We start from the raw sequence: 20,739 nt of genomic DNA on the forward strand, positions 1-20,739 counted from the left end.
GTGAAGGGCGAGAGATTGTAGAGATAAAGAAAAACTATATTTTTTGGAGAAAGGAAAAGACAAGCACAAGGTAAGTTTGCATACATCATTTACATAGCAAAATGAATTAACATAATTCTTTAAATTAGACATATATTCTTTATGAATTAGTGATAACTCTTCATGTCCTTTACTGTGCGAAATTGCCATGCATTTGCCTTATCCCGGTTAAGGGATTGTTTTTAATCCTCTCAAATGGTCAGTTTGCTAATTGCATCCTAATATTGTATGGCACATTAAAAATGTACAGGGCGAAGAACCTCTGGAAGGTATATTCAAGTACCTTACCTCTAAATGATAACATACCATTCGTTATGTTTTGCCTCTTTAGATCGTCAAGTTACATTAACATTTTGAATTAGGGTCCCTGGTCTAATTGGTGTGTGGTAGCATTACGGTCCATTTCTGATGAGTATATCTTCCCAAGTATCTTTGTTGTAGTTGTCCTGAGAACGGTAGGGACTGTCTTCATCTCTTAGCGTCGGCTTTGGGAGTTACGTAGTTTGCAGTGTGTTTCTTGTAACTATAGTAACTATTGAAGTCCCTTCACAGTGTTCATTGCCCTGTACTGCTTGAATTTCATCAGTGCCATGTTTTGGGCTAGCATTGCATCTGGTCGAGTGAAATACATGCATTGCTGCCCAAAACATGGTGTATTTGAGAGGCAAGACTGCAAGACAGTGATACAACACGTGTTGTAGAAGTATTATTACAATATTAAATAAATCAAAAATCGTAATGATCAGCAAAGCACATTTATGTTACAATTATTTCATGTATATTAAAAGAAATTTTTAAAGAATTTTTCTTTCGAACTTTTATAAGTTCTGTTGCCTAAGTTTTAATATGCGCTGCATTATTGTACATATGTCTTATTACCACATGTTTCAGCATACCAGAATGTTGTTAATTTTGTAAGGAACACAAATGTAGGATAAATGGTAAGCTCTAATACCTGATCTTGAATATATAGTGCTTTATTGTTCAATATTCTGACGGTGGGGCTACTACATGTAGTTCAGGAGATGCCTATGGTATGCCTATCAATTGGGATGTTGTTATTCCTAGACGATGTTTCAAATACGTCCCTCAGTATGATGAAATGTTAGATTGTTGTTTGTTATCCATGAATAGGCCCACTCATGGTTAGGGATGTCAAAGTGGTGAAGCCCGTTTATACATGTGTCTTTGGTTGCATATTAGATATGGATAGTGTATTCCACATTACCCAATTTAATTCTCAATTTTTATTTGTTATCCATATTATTCCCACTTTTGCTCTTTATAAAGCCACAAAAGTTAACCAGTGAATTAAAGAAAATGTAAAGAAAATGTATCATTTCATTGTCTTGATTGAGTCCAAAGTCACTCGAGCGAAATTGGCAAATTAGTCGTCCTTTTGCTTGTCGGAGCAATAATTCTTTATTGCCCCCTCTTTTTCCAAGCGTTATTCTTTTCAAGCCGATAAATTGCAGGTTGTGTTTTTCTTCAAGTTGGTGGTGTGCTTGCCAATGTTGGGCAAGGGGCAAGGATGCATCCTGGCTGGCAATTCCTGAAAAATTCTCACAGATTCTTGTCCTCAGATCCCTTATGGAGCTGCCGATGTAAATGCGTCGGCACGTGCCGATAATTGCATATACAACATGCTTAGTCCTGCAATTAATAAAGCTTGTGATTTTCAATGAAGTACCAGCACACAACTATTCACGTGCATCTGTGAATAGTTGTGTGCTGGGATGTGCGAATTTACATACTCCACAAGTTCCACATTTCCTGAACCCTGTAGGCATTGTAGTTAACCATGTTCGTGTGTTTTCAGTTGCTGGTGTTGGAAGCAGAGACGGACTCAGCATCATTTTCAGAGTTTTGGATTTCCTGTAAATTATTTTGGGTTTGTCATCTATGTAGGGTTCAAGATGTTTATCCAATTTGAGCAAGTGCCAGTTTTTAGAAAGAACTCTGTAGATTTCGTAATTATTGTCACAAAATGTAGTAACGTAGCGTACCCTGTCTGTATCTTCTTTTAGTTTCTCTCTCTTGGTGGTCAATGTCTGTTCCCTTGGAATCGATTGGGCTTTGATGTATGCTTGTTTCATACATTTATTGTGATATCCTCTTTGTCTAAATCTGTTTGTTAACAAATTGCATTCCCGTTGGAAGTCTTCATAATTGGCACAGTTTCTCCTAGCCCTTATAAATTCTTCTTTGGGTATATTGTTTTTGACAGTTTTTTTATGACAACTCGAAGCGTGTAGAATAGAATTAGCTTCTGTTGGTTTCCAAAATGTTTTGATCTTAAGGTGATCTCCTTCTATATAGATCGTGAGATCCAAAAAGTCAATTGAGGTTTCATTAGCATTTTTTGTAAATCTGATGCCTAGGTTGTTGGTATTCATTTTGTTTTGAAAAGACAGAAGGTCTTGGTCAGTTCCGTCCCAAATAAACAACACATCGTCAATACATCTGATCCATAGTGCAACGTGTTTCTGGTAAAGTTCATCTTTGTATATAGTTGTCTCTTCAAACATGTCCATAAACTAGTTGACTATTGCTGGGGCATATTTCACCCCCATGGCAACACCCATTTTTTGTTGATAGTACGTATCATTAAATAAAAAGATGTTGAATTCCAAACTTGTAGTCAGCATTTCTTTTATCATTGTTACATATTGGTAATGTGAGGCTGATTCATCCTTAAAGGTGTAGTCCAAGGTTTGGATGGCTGAATCATGCTTTATTGAGGTATAGAGCGCTTGACCGTCCCAGGTTACCAATTTGTAGTTAGATTTCCAGTGAAGTTTCTCTAAAATCTGTATCACATGTGTTGAATCTCTAATGAATGCTTTGGTTTTAAACACCCTTGGGCGAAGCACATTATCGATGAATTCACATATTCTTTCAGTTAACCCGCCTATCACACTTACAATAGGTCTCCCTTCTGGGATTTTGTGAAAAGATCTGTGTACTTTTGGCGAAAAGTAAATGGTAGGTACTGTCGGATGTTGGATTGTTAAGAATGTTTTCTCCTCTAGTTATATAAATTCAAAGTTGATTACGTTTTGAAACATGAGGGGTGGAAGAGCAAAATTGGATTATGCATTCGTTATATTGATGACATTTTCGGGATATGGCATGGCACCGAAGAAGAACTAACTACGTTTTTGGAGTATTTGAACAGTATAGATCAAAGAATCCAGTTCATATCGGAATTCTCCAAAGAATCCATACATTTTTTGGATGTAGAGGTCAACAAGGGAATTTCAGGATACAGGATCAACATTTATCAAAAACCTACTGATAGAAAGAACATTTTACACAAGTTGAGCTTCCACCAACCGAGTCTTATACAAAACCTACCCTACAGCCAGATGTTAAGAGTGAAAAGGATTGTCAGTGACCCTACAGACTACGAAGAAGCAATAAACACGATGGGAGAGAAATTTCTTAATAGAAGTTACACCACAACGGAAATTGAAGAAGCAGAAATAAGACTCGAGAACAAGAAGAGAAAGGAGCTTCTTATACCAAAAGAGAAAATTGATGAGACGCCCCCAATGGTGTGCATTTCCAAATATTCAAAACAGAGTAAACGCATCAAAGAGATAATTAGAAATAACTCAAACATTCTAGCCCTGGATGAGAGAGTGGAGCCATTATTCAAGGAACTACCAACCTTTGCTTATAAGAGGAGCCAAAATTTAAAAGACACAAACTATGGTTTCAATGACTCAAAAAGACAAGATAACCATAACAATAAATGGAAATTCATCTCAGATCTCCACCAAACTCTCAGGAGCTCAACCTGGAAATCCTAGTACAGAAGCCCTGGAGTGGCTCTGGCTGTCCGAGCCTTTGGGTAACACATCCCATCAATAACGCCAAAAACGTACTGCACGAAATGTGTGCAGTTTTGCATGCTGGAACACTCGGGGATTCATGCACTTATTCAACTCAAATTGGACTAACGAACTGCAGATTATCTGCTTACAAGAAACGTGGCTAACAGAAGCCCCGGTTTTGAATGACTTTGAGGTTGCGCTCAATCCTGCCATAAAATCTAGGAAAGGTCGCCCTATGGCAGGGTTGGCCACCATGATCAGAAGATCTTCAGGCTGGAGACTTGTAAGCTCAACGAATCACTCGCCATTCATTCAGTCTACCTCCTTAGAATGGTCTGGCCCAGCAGGTTCGCCGGCCGATTCCCTAATAGTGGTAAACATCTACTGGAACCATAAAAGGGCCGGCGAACAAGTCTTTATAGACAAGACTATGGAAATATTGGACTCTCTCGTGGTGTTATCAGGATGGCCTAACATAATGATATGTGGAGACCTTAACATTGACCTGATGAAAACATTGAACTCGATAACAAAAAAACACCTGAAGCAGTCGTGGTTAGAAGAGATGGCTGCACGCAATTTTCAAATGTTAAATGGAAACATCCATAATGACGTGCCCCCTGCAAACACTTGGCACCGTGCAAATCAGACCTCTATAATTGACTATATGTTCGTTTCAGAGCTGTTACACCCGCGAATAGTCTCACTGAAGGTCACAAAGAAAAACGAAAGCGACCATGATATGCTAGTAGCAGAATTTTCCACACTTGAAAAAGTTCCAACTTGCACGTGGCAGCACAAAATTCAGGCTACCTCAAATAGAGTGCGATTAACATTGAAGAGAGATGAGACGGAGAATCTTACCAGTGAATACTGCAGTGTTAGTCAGCATTTGGAATACGAGCAGCTGCTGAAGCAGTTTAAACCTAAATTAGCAGGATTAAAAAACAGTAGCTATGTGCGTGCTCAGAGCTTCGACTTGGAAGTGCTGAAACACAAGCGTATGCTACGCAGCGATCTAAGACACGCGAAGTCCTTAGGTAAACAAGCTAGCTTAAAAGCTGCTAAGGCCGCCAAGCAATCGTATAAGAACTGGTTAAAATCGCACAAACACATTATACTCCAAAACGACGCCGAAGCGATGATGAGGACATTACAAAATAAGAGCACATCAGCCTTTTGGTCTCTTATTAACAATGTGCACGCGCCCCAAGATGCAATTCAAGCTTGCATGGTGTCAGAGGCTGACTGGATATCGCACTTTGGAAGCCTATATATCTCAACTGAGCCTGTGGATGCCTCGACGGAGGAATGTTCCAAACCATGGGATCTAGATTTTCGAAAAGAAGAGATAATAGACATCATTAAGAAAGCAAAAAACTCGCGTGCACCGGGACCTGATGGTCTCACGAATTTTACAATTAAACAGTTCCCAGAAATATGGGCACGATTGTGTGAGACACTCTTCAAAAGAATAGCACAAATTCGGCAAACACCTAAATCTTGGAAGTGCGCGATTATTGTAGCAATCTTTAAAAAGGGCGACAGATCGGACCCTAAAAATGACAGGCCTGTTGCACTATTGGACGTGTTAGGCAAAGTCTATGCCACAATGCTACAAAAGAAACTACTAGCTTGGTCAAAATCATCATCACATGTTGACAAACGTCAATCAGGTTTTGTAAAACAAGTGGGTTGCTCGCTAAATCTTCTATTGCTAAACATAATCAAAATGTAGGCAATCAAAACGAATACAAAGGTGTATTTAGCATTTATAGATTTCTCGTACGCATTTGATACCATCGACAGAACGCTCTTGTGGGACAAATTGAAGAACTGGGGATGTCCACCAGACTTAATGGCAGCAATTAAGGAACTCCATTCAAAGACCTCCATTCGAGGGAGACTGGATCGATCTGGCTTGTTATCCTCCTCCATTGACACATTCAAGGGAGTGAAGCAGGGCTGCCCACTAGCAGCAGCCATTTTTGGGTTGTTCATTTCTGACATCGGCGACTCAATCAACGAAGTAAAATCCTTTCCACCTAAAGTGGCCAATACACATCTAAGCTGGCTGCTTTACGCAGATGACTTGATCGTAATGGACGTGACGCCGATCGGGTTGCAAAGGAAACTAAATGCTGTGCAACGATACGTCACGTCCAATAAGCTCACAATTAACACCAAAAAATGCGAAATATTAGTCCTGCAGAATTTGAACGGCGGTGGAGTAAGGAACAGAAAAAGCATAACATTGGCTTTGGGACATGAAACGTTGCAGATCTCACAAAGTGTCAAGTATCTGGGGATGATAATAAGTTCGGCCATTAATGACGGGCCCTGGCTTGCAGAAACCAAAAGGAAATGCAACCAACTAGCAAACCAAGCCCTGATTTGGCAAATTCTCATTACGTCCAGTCTTGGCCTTTTACCAACAGAAGGTCATACCAGTTGTGACATATGGCGCAGAAAATGCGCTGGGATGCCCCCATGAGATCTGGGCCAAACTGGAAAATGGTTTCTGGACAAGAGTTTTAACACTTCCTAGGGGTGTGAAAACCTCTTGTATAAGATATGAACTGGCTTTAATATCCTTGCACGCAAGAATATGTTGGAGCCTGTTGTGTTTATATCGAAAGACCTGTAGTCGGGCGCAGATCCCACAATTTGAGATCTTTTACAAAGCCCAACCTGGAAATCACAAAATTATCCAGATGTGGTCGAACAGATGCGAGGCAATCTTGAAAAAATACGACATAACAGTAGATTTGCTTCATGAAAATCCGGATGCAGCTAAATTAAAGATCTGGCGTACATATTGGGACGAGACTTGTGCGGAAAGAGCTGCCGCCAGTAGCTCGCGCAACGCTCCATTAGAAGCACGTGCCTTTAACAGCCTTCAGAAATATGTGCTTCTATTTCCTAATCCACAGGCACGCAGACTATTTATACTGTTCAGATTGAACTTGTTCAAAACGAACGATCGCCTCCGCTCATGGAGGGGTTTTTCCCACCTGAGACCTGAATGTAGGTTGTGCTTAAAGGGAAACAAATCACTAAAACATCTAGTCCTATTTTGCACAAAATTAAGATCTGAGAGGACCATACACTTGGGGCCCTGGAGCTTAGCTCATCCATCATTGTGTGCGGACGAGTGGTGGAGCTCAATGTTCCAGGGAACCGACTTAAAACTAATCCTGCCCTTAACAAGATTGCTGGAAATTATAGAAGCACGTCTGCTACCAATATTTGAAAGTTCTCTGGTAAACGGTGAACTTGGTTGAATAACCATAGATGGAAAAAAGTTATAGTAATGGATGTTACGTGGATGGGTCTAAGGAGGAACTTTGATAAAGATGTGTGGTTAACTTGTGTCAGATTTTAAAGGTTTGTAAAAACCAATAAAATTAAAAAAAAAAAAAAAAAAAGATAAATTGTATGAGAGAGTTGAGCCATTATTCAAGGAACTACCTACCTTTGCTTATAAGAGGAGCCAAAATTTAAAAGATAAATTGGTGAAAACAAGGGACTTTAAGACAAAGCAAGACACAACCAAAACTGGAACATTCCTGTGCCTTAATTGCTCCAATTGTGGATGTATACTGAAAGGGAACATAATCAACCATCCACACACTGGTGAAAAGATAAAACTCAGACATTTTGTGACCTGCAATTCAAGCAATATCATTTACTCAATAAAATGCCCATGCGGACTGTATTACGTGGGACAATCAACACGGACCGCAAAAGTGAGATGGAATTAGCATTGCTCATGCATACGAAACCACGACAAAAATTCTGCGGTGGCAAGACACTGGGATTTGAAGAAACATAATCTATCTCAGATAAGATTCCAAATACTAGAAGTGGTGAAGAAAAAAGAACCACATATGAATCTACAGCAGAGACTTGACCAGGGGGAATCCTTGTGGATCGACAAGCTTGGAACACTGACACCTAAAGGATTGAATGAAGGGATCAATTTCACCTGTTTTCTTTAAGAACTACCTATTGGGCCTATATTGAACAATGAGTTTGAATTTCATATAAGGAAAACAATCTGTATGTACTTGATGATGTGATTAAGGTATAAGGACGGAAGGAGAGAAACCACCATAATGATGCATTAGAATACACCAGAATCTGTATAGTATATGTATAATGGTCATCATGTACCAGATGTGAAAAAGATTGAAAGATGAGTTCATTTTTTGTCTGGTTACTGAAAGAAATGTATGTGTTGTCTAAAATAAGATTGAATCAATCTGTAGATACTGGAGGAGTCTGTTGGGATACACATGCACAAAGAGAGAAGGAACAGCAATTTAATAGCGTAGTACCATTGACAGAAGTCATTATCCAACATTGGATATAATAATTAGGTTTTCTAACGGTTAAAGACATTGAACATTAACCACAGGATTATCTCTGTTATTGGATACAATCTAGTTGGAACACGGGCACATGCTTGTGAGCGCACTGCAGATTTAAGAGGTAGGGATGTAGATGTGGTTGCTGATCGCGTCACGGCTGTAGACAGTTCCACAGTACTTTACACTTTGGTAGGTGCATCGGCACAATTGCTTGATTTATTTTTTGGTTGGAGTAGAGATAACTAAACAGTACTTATTGGCACGGACCTGCAAGTAGTTATAGTGCTCGCGACACGCGTAAAATACTCAAACAAGAGGTTGCCATGGCGCTCAGTCCCGCCCACCCATTTCCAATGGGAGGGTGGGCCTGGAGGCGCGACCACAACGTCCAATCGTGGACGTAGGACGACGCCGCAATTGTCATGGCAACGGTAAAACCGAGGTTTCCTGCACGAACACCCATTTGCGGCCCGTTTCACGAGACACGGAGTCTGGAGTGTTGTGAAGGTAAGCAGCCTTGTGCTATCACGGCAGGCAGAATGAAAACTTACTTCTTTCTATAGTGAGACAGAGAATCTGACTTCGTGCTTTTTTTAACAGAGAGTTTCCCCCGAAGTACGCACTCATATGCGAGGCAATACGTGTGTTTTGAAAAAAAGCTAAGATAAATTAGAACCTCGACGTGTAATAATGCACGCAGATTCTTTTCAATGTGTTTCACTAATAACAATATCGATGACACTTATACACGTACTCGCTTTCCCTCTCTTCTTTACTGATTTGCATGAATGGATGGATCCTTTATTTACTTATTCACCAACTTGGCGGTATGTACATTTGGAAAACCGTTGCAATTTTTGAAATTGATGTAACTGAAATGACTATGAAATCGTAATGTACTGCTTTTGTGAATTGTAGCCCTGAAGATGGTGCCCTGCACCGAAATGCATTGGCAAAATTAGCTCATAGTTTGAGTTGAGGAATTTCTTATTCGTCAAAAGAAATGTGTGAATAAAACACAAACTACGTATATAACATTTTGAAGGAAGTGTTTGAAAGTTTATTGCAACGACTATTTTGAAAGATCGAAATTCAATAATATTAAGTGAAACGCACAATTTACAAATCGAATATGAGTCTACAGTCTACTAAAAAATGAATTAAAGCTCATTACGAGGAGCGCAGGAATTTACAGGGTGGTTTCCACTCTGTTTCTTTTTGGACTGATATGGTTTAGAGCCATCGTGATGTAATCCTCCATGTTCATGATTATGATCTTTCCCCCTTTGTCTGCTTCTTTTTTAACTATTTGGGTGTCCATTTTCAGGTTGTCCAAAGCTTGCTGTTTCTCTTTTGTTAGATTTTCTCTTTAATTATTCCATCTTTTCCATCTGTTTTGTGGTTTCTTCTTCCGTTCTTCAAAAATGGTATTGATCTCAGTTTGTACTACTTTGTTTAGCAAATTGATTTCTGTTGACGTTAGAATTTTGGAGGAAAGATTCAGAACTAGGTAATTCATTTCTTGGTTCATGTGGCTATCCGATCGCTCGCCCTTCTGTAGTCTTCCAGGGCCTCTGGATTTCCACAATCTATTGCCCCCCCTCCTTCCTCTCCTCCTTCTGGAGCAGTCTGGAGATTTGGTTTGGTGTTCACTTGAAAATGGACCTTCTTTGTATTGGCAATTCTTGATCCTTTTTTGTATCTTCGAATTTGGTTAAAAAATTCAGAACCTCCTGTATTTTTGTCTGGTTCCACTTGGTCTTCTTGGTCGCCCTCTGATTCAACGTCTGAGCTCCCCGCAGAGGTATTTGGGGTGTTCTCCTTAGATGATGGTTTCGGTAGTTGATTACATTTTTCATGAAAGGTGTAGACCCTATCTTCATGATAGTCTCGTTCGTCTCTGTAGAATTTTCTCACCTTACATATCTTGATCTCATCTTGGTAATCTTTTAATATTTCATGCATTTCTTTGTAGTTTTTATCCTTAGTTGCTTCTGGTGCTTGTGTTTGTGAGATCTCTTTGGTGATTAATTCAATTTGTTCAGTGGCTCACTTTTATTCTCTGGTGGCATGTTCAATCAGAATTTTGAGCATTGTCGTCAAGCTCAAATTTACATTTTTTTCCCAGTCTTCGGCCAAATCTTTATCTTCATCCCTTGAGAAATCAGGGAAAATTTATATTCTTAAACCGCGAGGTATTAACATTTGATAAGAAGTTTTTCAGTGAGATGATTTCCCAATATGTGTCTATTTCTTTCCTGGAGACTCTCTCGAGTTTCATGAATTTATATCTTAAATCTTCCCTTTTTGGAATGGATGGAAAAAAGCCATGTGTTGTGTCACCACTGGGGGAGAACAGACTTGATGCATCATTTTCTCTGGTTAACATATATAAGTAATTTGTGTACATATGTGACTCTGACATCCTTGAGTCTAGGAGAAAGGTGCATACTGATGGATAACATGGTGGATGATCTTTCTTTTCCACAGAAATGTTGGTTTTTGCAGAGCGTCAAATTCTGCCAAGAAAATTATTTTGAGGAAATGGAAAGGTGATGTTAGACCAATATATTTAGAATGGATGGATGATTTGAGACAAGTATCTAGAATGGAGAGATTGATTTTGTACAAGCATAAGAAAATGAACTTGTTTGATCAAATCTGGGGTAGATTTTTGGATTAATGACACTGTAATCTTCCTAGGTTAATGCAATTTAGTTTTTTGCGCTTTCCATTCATGAATGTGAAGATCCTGGCTTTTATGTATGTTCGTGTATTGGTTGTATACCTTGTGTTGTATTTATTTTAAAATTTAATAAACATGTAAATAAAAAAACATATATAAGTAATATGGGCCCACAATGCCTCTACAAATGCTAATCTTACCACTCTGCACAAAAACCAAACTGTCAAAATTCCCACTTTTACATATGCTGCTATGGGTTATGATGTTGATGAAGTATCGAATGACTATAATGTTGACACTCCAATGTTTGATGTAATGGTATTCCCATATGTACATATGAACACAACCAGGGAACCTACCTCAGATGGCGAGAATATGCACTTTAAGCCCCATGCCCCAACCTCACAAACTTATTCAACCTCACAGTCTTGGCAGAGTGATATTGAACACAAAGATGAAACATGGACAGACATTTTTCCTATACGATATCAAAGGGTGAAAAAGGTACATAATGGTCTAGGAGGAATAAGAGACAGAAAAGGGAGGTGGAATGCAAGCGGTATGATGCGGACCATGGCCTGGGATTAGATGCTGTAGAAGACCCTTGCCACCCTGACCAATCCAATAAATGGTATTTGGATATGAGTGCCATGGCTAAAGAGGCGACCAACAAAAGTTGTTACATCTGCTCTTTAATACCCCATGCGTCTGGAACGCCCAAAGTTCTCATACCCCAAGAAACGCCTTTGTCGGATGTCCAGTGTCTTGTTCATCTAGCCCTGTGTAGGATTTTGAGTACTTTTCAGGCACACACCGTAACAGTGCACATGCTGCAGAACGAGAAAACGTGTAACAGAAAACCTGAAGGAGTACTCTTCGTGAAGGAGCCATTTTTTATCATCAGAGGGACAATGTTCATGGAAAACAAATGGTATGAGGAGACAATCACATGCAAAGCCGAAAGCCCTGCGAGGACTGTCGGAAGAAAAATTCCAATGGGTTGAACGAACATGGACTCCAACATGGTCCCAACACATCGCCAAACTAACCTGGGTGACAGCCCTTGAAAAACCAATCAAGATACAGCGGGAAATACAGCACAAACTTTGCTTTCACGGAGAAGGGAAGGTGCCCATGTGCTCAAATAGACATTGCAATAAAACGGTCATCCTCCCGGACATGAAGAAAGGCACAGCAGCATTAATGGACACTTACTGGATATGCAGCAAGCAAGCGTACCTGCACCTCCCATAGTCATGGAGAGGTACTTGCGCCATGGCCACGTTGCATTCAGCCCTGAGGGTGATCCCGGAAAGCCATGTCCAGGGGGGAAGGGTGCCAACTGAAACATCGCCAGCACCCCAGCAAGCTACTGAACAGTCCTCCATATACGACATCCTGTCAGAAGATAAGTTGCAGGAAAGAGTATCCCGCAAGAGGCGATCATCAAACTATATCTCCAGTAAATCCTCAGACCTCCTGGCAGAAATTCCTGACCAATACAGACACTTTAACTCCGCAAGAACCTTCTTCACCTCCCTTGTGCCAAGCATCCAGGTGCGAGCCAACTCCAAATGGCTTCATATCATATGCTGGGAGCTAATCGAGGTTGGCCAATGACAATGATCAAAGAGGAACTTCGAGCCCTGCCGTTGATGACCATTCAAAACCGGTACGTCCTAGACTTCCTTACAGCAATGGATGGCGGTGTTTGCCGAAAAATCGGGAGTGCATATTGTACATTCGTACCTTCTGCTGACGCTGACAGCGGAACTCTATCACACGTGATATCTTCAGTGCACAACCTGGGTGAAAGAATGAAGAAAGAAGGGGGGGATCCAACCCAGCAACTGGTTCAATGACATTTTTGACTGGGCCCCTTCCTGGTTCAGGACCATGGTGAACATTTCTGTTCCACTTATAGTTTTCCTGTTGCTGACTTTTTGTGTGTGCCAGGTAGTGGTTCGATGTTGCGCAAAATCAATGCCTAGTTCTGCAATGATGATGGTGACAATGGGCAAACCGACAAAGGTGCAAACTATGAAGGATTGCACAAATGCAAACCGGGGAACCTGGCAACCCTAAATAATGTATGACCACAGTATATCGTAACCCAGGTGACAGGGTGGACAACTTGTATCATACCACAATTAAGGAACCCCAGAAATTAGAATGGTATAAGGAAGTGTGGGTGGATCTGGATGGGGATGGGGATATATACATGACATGCACCCCTGAAGAATATGCTAGAAGGGGTCAAAGCTTATGAGGTGTCTGAAGAGCATGGATGCCAATAAAAGGGTCACCTGCTTGGGATGAGGCAGAGTTGGAGGTGGAGCACTACAAGAATGTTAATAATACTAAAAAGTAGTTTGTTACTTTATATGTAACGAAAGGGGGGAATGTAAGGAAGGAGGGGGTCGGTTTAGCTCCGCCCAATACATTCTACACAAAAGGGACCACCTGCTCTTGCACTAGTGGAGGGATGCCTTCCTTGCCCTTCTGTGGCCTCAGAGGACAAGTGCCTGGCACATACAGAGATAGGGCTATTGCAAGGCACATTTGGACTCCATTTTTTGTACCCCCGACTACATCTTTGGACTAGGCCGCATTCTAGTATCTGTGAAGCCTTCTCTCCCCTCAGCAGCGCCGCACACAGCGAGCACTGACAGCCCCCACCTTATTAATTCCGTGCCTGTGCCTCCCAAGTCCCTTTCTCACGGATGCTCTAGCATGAATTTTTGTGAGCAAAGAGTGTATTCTTTTCATCCTTCCTCTGAGATCACTGACCTGTGGTGACCAGGCCGAACCATGACTTGTGGCCCATCTATCTCAACAAACCCGCTCCTACACCTCTCGCCCCCACTGTCAGAAAATGACTGCCTGTTCAACCCTCTGCCCTCCAAAGCTATTCTTTTTGATGTAGCAGAAGTGTGACCCTTCCTTGTTGACCACCCTAGAGTGCCACCAATAAAATCCAGAACCTCCTGTATTTTTGTCTGGTTCCACTTGGTCTTCTTGGTCACCCTCTGATTCAACATCTGAGCTCCCTGCCGAGGTATTCGATAGTTGATTATATTCTGTCCTAAACTAACATGTGTCACTCCACCCCTCCCATTCTGATGTGCCAGACCCAACAGCTATCAATCCTGCCCCCCTCATGTTACCTGGAGGGCAAGACCCCCACCCCTTCACCTCGCCAATGATCTAAAGCAAGATAATGCGAATACATGTGTACAATTCATAGGCCTCTCGTAAAATATCAAAGATGTAGTAATGGTCATTATTTACTGTATGTCTTGTGATAGTGTGTAGATTAGTTAGCCAGAACCAGCTGCCTCTCCCGGACCTGACCCGATCTCCACCTCGCACAGACCGGCCCAGATGAGCCACGTGATGTCCGACATCCCGCCAAGCCACCAACCAATCTCGTGGAGCCGGTCCTTACAGCTCTATACTCAAACCGCTTCCCTCACCAATCAAAATGTAACTTGTAGACTGTATAGAAATCATCACAGATGATGCTGTAACCCTTTAAAATGTATTGTTTTTGTATTGTTTGCCAGAGCGCTCTCAAAGCAGCAGAGTTCTCTGGATGCTGAATCTTATATAAACTTTGTTGCCTCTCACAACCAATCTTTTGGTCTCATTCCCTACTGGGATGTGTCCATTATTTGTGATGTGGGGAATGAGCGCCTTCAACATCAGGTGGGGCAACTAAGTCCTTCCCTAAACAACTATAGGACCCTGGATCATGCAGTCCTTTATCATTGGTTACTTACTAACCTTCGTCAGTACCTTCCCAACCTACATTAGCAGTACGCAAGCTGAGCCTCAACGTGCAGATAATCATCACCTCAGTAGTCTGCCTTCAATTAGGGCTTTGAAGTCGTCCTTGGAAATGTTCCTTGCTACTGAAGAATTCAGGAGATTGAAGGCACACACTCTGCATTACTTTACTTTATTACATTTGTACCACACTCAATGGACCCATAGGCATGATGGCACATACATAACAAACAAACACAGAAAAATACAAAACATGAAACATAAACGGGAAGGCAGGATACATAATATAGAAAGGCAGCACAATCGCCAGAAACAATGAGAAGTCTAAGTCACTAAAATGTAGGTAACTAAGGAGGGGTCGATTAATCATGAAATAAAAAGTGACCTGTTCAGTCGGAAACATCAGAGTATAAGTTTGCAATTTGAACCACCCATGGGGACAAATGTACATGCTGTGAGATAAGAGGGTAGAGTGCTAAGCTCACAGCCCACAAGAACACAGTCGCAAGTTTGCTGAGAGCACCAGTCACTCAAATGTATACTGCGTAGGATCTTTAAGTCAGACATTCTGACCGCTGCAGGCCCTGTCCTTTGTCGTAACCATGCGAGCACCTTGCTTCGCATTGTTTCTCTAGACTCTTTCCCATCCATTTTTTTGATGTTAGTAATCACAAAGTTCCTTTGGTCCACGGCAAATGGGCGACCTCCCACAGTGTTTCACCCACCAAACAAAGAGTGGGCATGACAGCCTTAACCTGCAAGGGCAAAACTGCAGGGGGAATTCTGTAAGGTCTGTTTGGCAACCTTGATGTGCACCATAAATGTCAAGGAAGGTTTGAGAGGATTTTTCAATTCCTTCAGGACCTGGTTCAGTTTGAGTGCACTTTTGTGGATGTGGCAAAGCTGGAAAGGGTGTGATTGGACCCACAGACGCCACCCATCCCTGGAAGTCCTCCATGTTACAGCATGCACAAGGTGGCGCAGCATCTGTGCCTTGAAGTGTTGCCACGTGACTGATATTTTGGCGTCCGCCAACCCCATGTCTGTACTTGCTGCAGGGGTTACCCCTATCTGCTTCCCTTGTAAAATGTGTAGAGTTAGTCCCTCTTGGGTGCCCAACGGGCTGTGGTATTCATGGTTATCAGATTTGTGATCGTGAGGGTTAGCAACCGTTAAATATGGGAGTTTAGGCATAGGAGAGAGAGAGCAAATGACTTCATTGTCGTGCTTTGAGTTTTGAAAAGGAGAGTTGTTCCTGCTGAAGCTTCTGTCTCCTTTTTGCACTTAGTGCCAAAACTTCTGATAACCTATTGCCACTGCTAAGAGGGGCAATAGATGGTGAGTGTAGGAGGAGTTCCTCCCTACTTGAGGCATCAAACTGGCTAAAAGGTGTTTCCAGACCCGGGATAGGGCCTATATTGTCTTCCATGGGCATGTCTATGCCTGTGTTCAAGCCTGCTGGAGTGTGGGACCTCGTAACTGGCATGACACTTAGAGAAATGATGAAAGCCCTTGGGTAAAGACCGGGACAAAATTAGAACCCCAGAAGAGCACCGGCATTGAGTCACTTACCCGCCTGTGCTGCCCGAAGCCTGATGGAACACTAAGTGTAAAGCTGAAGAAATGTTCAGACGTGCTCACTCCAGCACGGAGCACATCCATCAGCCACCGAACGCTGTGCGCTGTCAGGAGACGGAAGTGTTTCAGAACTACGGGTCTACGAGGCCGGTGGTGCTGGTGGGCTGAGGAGCTGGGGCTGAGGACTGGACTCTGCGGCGAAGTGGAAAGGCTGCCAGAGCACTGCAATCATAGCTGCGGCCCTCGATAGCCTCAATTGCCTTTCTGCTTCGCTACCAAGCTCTCTGCTCCTCCGCCTCCACAATTTGAGAAAAGGAGCCTAACCGAGGCGAAGCCTCTGACACAGCCGCCCGTACTCTGCCCTTGTGCGTAGGTGCGGCCATCATGCTCGTCTGATTTCTTCTCCCCACGTGACTGAAGACCACGAATTTGAGCTTTCGGTGTATTTAAATGCTATTTTCTAATAGACTTCTGACGTCTTCTTGTTCTCGTCCATGCCTTCTGAACAGAAGCTACGTTCTTTCACACAAATTTGTATCCAATGTCAGGTCACCTCAGTCTGATAAGGCCTTGGCTTCTTGGCTCATTCAACCTCGCCGTTCTGAGTTTGTCTGTAACTCACTTCGAAAAAATGAAAAGCGGCCTTCCTTCTCTTGCTCAGCACTGCTATCGTACGTAGTGGGAACATCCATCTTTTACTGACTGCAATATATATATATATGTACATGTTGGCGCATGCCGCACTTTATTTACTATAAAGCTAGCCTCAAGAATTCTTCATCTGCGTGCGTTTCTTTGCACATTTACATGTGTGAAATTACTTGATATCTTCATTACTTTTGTAGCATACGTTTTTTCATCTTGATCCCAAGATGTCATTGATCTTGATACTTTCTTGATGCCTTATAGAACTGTCTGCATTCTCTGGTCTCTTCTATCTCTTTTCTATATACGTCAGCTTTGCATTGTATGACGTAATTATTTCTCTTTGTTTATTCAATTTATCCTGCTTTCCTGCGGACTATCACTCGGACAGCCATCATACTGTTGCATATGCGGGTATGGTTGCCTCAGTGGGAACATTGCTTCCAGGATTTTCTTGGTATCTGTAATTCAAATGGCTTTGTACGTGTGTCGTATTCTGGTTTCCAGCAGATAGGCAATATGGGTGAAGTGATTGAGGTGGGGGTACTTATCTCCTTCTCTACACTCCCCCCCTCTGGGCGATTCATCAACCACTCTCTCATCATTCTTCACATCTAGACATCATTGGCTAAAGACATGTTTCTTTGGGATCCATATCTTTATGACTCCTTTCCGGCATCCAGCTGATTTTACATGCTCATCCTTGTTCCAGAGCATGTAAAATCATGAGTATGCACTTCCCACTAGGACTACAATAGATCCATCTTCCCACATACTCCTTATGGTTCTTTGGATACAGGTACTTCATTCCAATTGTGCATGGACACTGGCGTTCACAAAATCTCTGATCTCATCATCTGTTAAGTCTCTGGCCTTCCATCCTGATTCAACATCAAGCATGATCTTCATCCATATAGCTGTCTTTGCTGTCTTCTTGCATTGTGTGATTATTATCTTGATCACACAGAATCCCAGCAACACCAACATAATCAGGGCTCCAAGGAACTTGAACATGTCTGCCATCTATTGTGGAACCCAAGAAAAAAGTGATCCAAGCCAGCTGCCATTGATAATGTCTTCTACTTCGTCTGTCATCTGGACGTGTAGCTTCGTTAGCATTCCTATGGCCTCAGTCAAAGTGCCATTGTCTTCGTTGTGAGAAGGTATGAATGTGCAACATGATTCTCCTATTTTTGCACAATCACCGCCATCCATAGCTGTGATCATGTCCAAGACGTATCTGTTCTGAAGAGTCATCAAGCGTATGGTTCTCATTTCTTCCCTGATAGCATTGAATCCCTTTATGGTTGTGTTGATCGTCTGCAGTAACTCCCATCTGGTTATCTGTAACCATTTAGTATTTGCTCCAACGTGGATTCTCAGCATGAAGATTAACCTGAATATGGACGACGTCTGGCTAAATAGTCTGTGCTCATACGGGATAGAGTCAAAGGCTTCTATCGATTTGTCAGTTCGCTTTCTTCATTCGATGAACCAGCTACACAGATCTCTTCTTTCTCAGATGAGCATCTGCTTTCGGGAAACTGTCAATATTCAGGTCACTTTTAGGAATCACCAACCCTGGAACATGAACATTCACCAGTGTGCATATTCCTCCCCAATCTTTGGGTAATCTCATATATGCTTTTGATCCGCAAGCGGAATAATGATCCATGATCACTGCTGTCCCAAGATTCATCTTTGGTGCATCAAAGATACGACTGCAGTTTCTTCTCTGACTTTTCTTGTGCCATTATTTCTGAAGCACAACTTTGATTTTGCCAACGGTATTATCTGCAATGGTCCTCCTCTATCCACGACCCAGGTCAATAGTTTAGCAAGCTTTGGCGATAATGGTTTGCACCCCACCTGGTCATTTCAAACTGTTGACTCAGGGCGATCATATATCATCCAGGCTCTGCAAATAACCACTCCTTCTTCCCAGTCATCTGGTGATAACACTGATCCCCAAATCTGCATCTGTCCTCTGTTTTTCCAGTGTCAGATGTTTTCTTCAGTCTTTCCTGGACTCTGAAGTTTTTTCTTTACTTCCCATCTGATTCCAGCTCCTTTCACTCCAGGCTTTTCATATCTGATCACATGATTCTTGGTGTGAGCTCTGTTTCTTGTCTTTGTATCTTGTCCATAGTCATCTTCATCTGGATCTGTCCATTCAGTTGCCCATTTGCGATAGGCATCCTGACCCATGAACTGGCCTCTTGTTCTGCAGAGTGCTATGTGTGATAGACAATGTGCTGTCTGAAGGTTTATTTCGATAGCTATGAAGATTTTAGACTTCCCCATACTATAAGGCAGGAGTGCACATACGAAGCATTCCTCCTTCAAGGTCCTCCTTCCCACTTCTTTCATATGCCGATACCAAATGTTGTCCCCCTAGTGTGCTGTACTATCCAGGTAATCATTTAGCTCATGATCATCCTCCCTAGCATTTCTCTTGGGTCTCATTTTTCTCTTATGAGCCTCTGTAATCATGTCATGGAGTATCTCAGCATAGGTTCTTTTACAGGACCAATCATAGAACCATTCACCAGTGAACTGGGTGTATCTATATGTGCTACATGAGTAGGAGAAAGTTCTAAAGGTTTCATCCTATCAGCATTATCTTTAGGCATAACAATGTCTCGCAAAATCTCCATGTGGGACTTCCTTTTAGAAACTAACTTTGGTTCATTTATCACAGGACCGGGTGCCTTTGTGTGTGTCTCTAAGGTAGGAACAATCACATAGGGTCTCGGCTGCCTTGTAATTGCCACGTCTTTATCCTTCTTTTCTTGCACAGGAGGATACACAGGAATTTTCACTTCACTTATGTCCACATACTGTGACGTTCGTACTGTGAGTGAAAGCAGTATTATTATGAACAAAATATAGGTGTAAATTGTGCATAAACATGATCACTTAAAGCAACAATTTTTATTTCACTGTGGACGTCTGTCATGATCTTCCATGATGAAGTTGCTACTGATGTGGCCCTATTATGTTTAAGGAAGGACAAAGTATTTTTAATGGGGCAACATCATGCACTTTTCTGGAATCTGCGAAATCGGCTCAAAAAGTTCCTCGATCAGTTTCAGCAGGCTGACTATGCAATAATGTACTCAAAATCCCAATAAATGGCACGACTTAACCTCCGACTGGATAACATGAAGATCTTATTTCAGCATGAAGCAAAAGCTCCTCACGTGGAAAATCTTTATTGATTCTTTTCCTTGGAATTCTTTTCACTCTGTCTTCAAGGTTCTCTCGGAACATCCATTCACTTTGTTAATGACGTCTTTCAATATTTCATTAAGTGCTGCATCGTTTCTCGGGTCTCTCAGGAACATACGGATGTCGGTTTGTCTCCCAACAAGATGTGGCATTTCTCTATCAGATAAAGAAATACTGTACTGGCCAGTCCATGAGCATTATCAGGTAAGGGGGCATTTGTGTTCTTCATTCTTAACTCAAGAATCTGAAGGATCTGCTCAATTATAGCTATGAGCAACCTTCTCACAATTGGGCCATTTTTGGGATCTTGCAAGAACAAGTGAACATTGGTAGTTCTCCCAACCAGTGCAGGGTAAGTGCGTAAAATGAACACAAAAACTGCAAGAATTATCCGGAAAGCGTTGTCGTTAGGCACCACCATAGGAACCCTAGAAAGGACTTTTCAATAAGACAGGAATAGGGGACCCTTTCCCTCTTCCAGATGGCGAAACAGTAACTCAGAATTTGGCAAATCCTTCTTCTCAATCAAGGCTTAAGTCTGCCTCAGTCCAATGTCAAC

This window comes from Ambystoma mexicanum, chromosome 6p (assembly GCF_040938575.1).
Source record: "Ambystoma mexicanum isolate Mex_15411 chromosome 6p, UKY_AmexF1_1, whole genome shotgun sequence".
NCBI lineage: Eukaryota > Metazoa > Chordata > Amphibia > Caudata > Ambystomatidae > Ambystoma > Ambystoma mexicanum.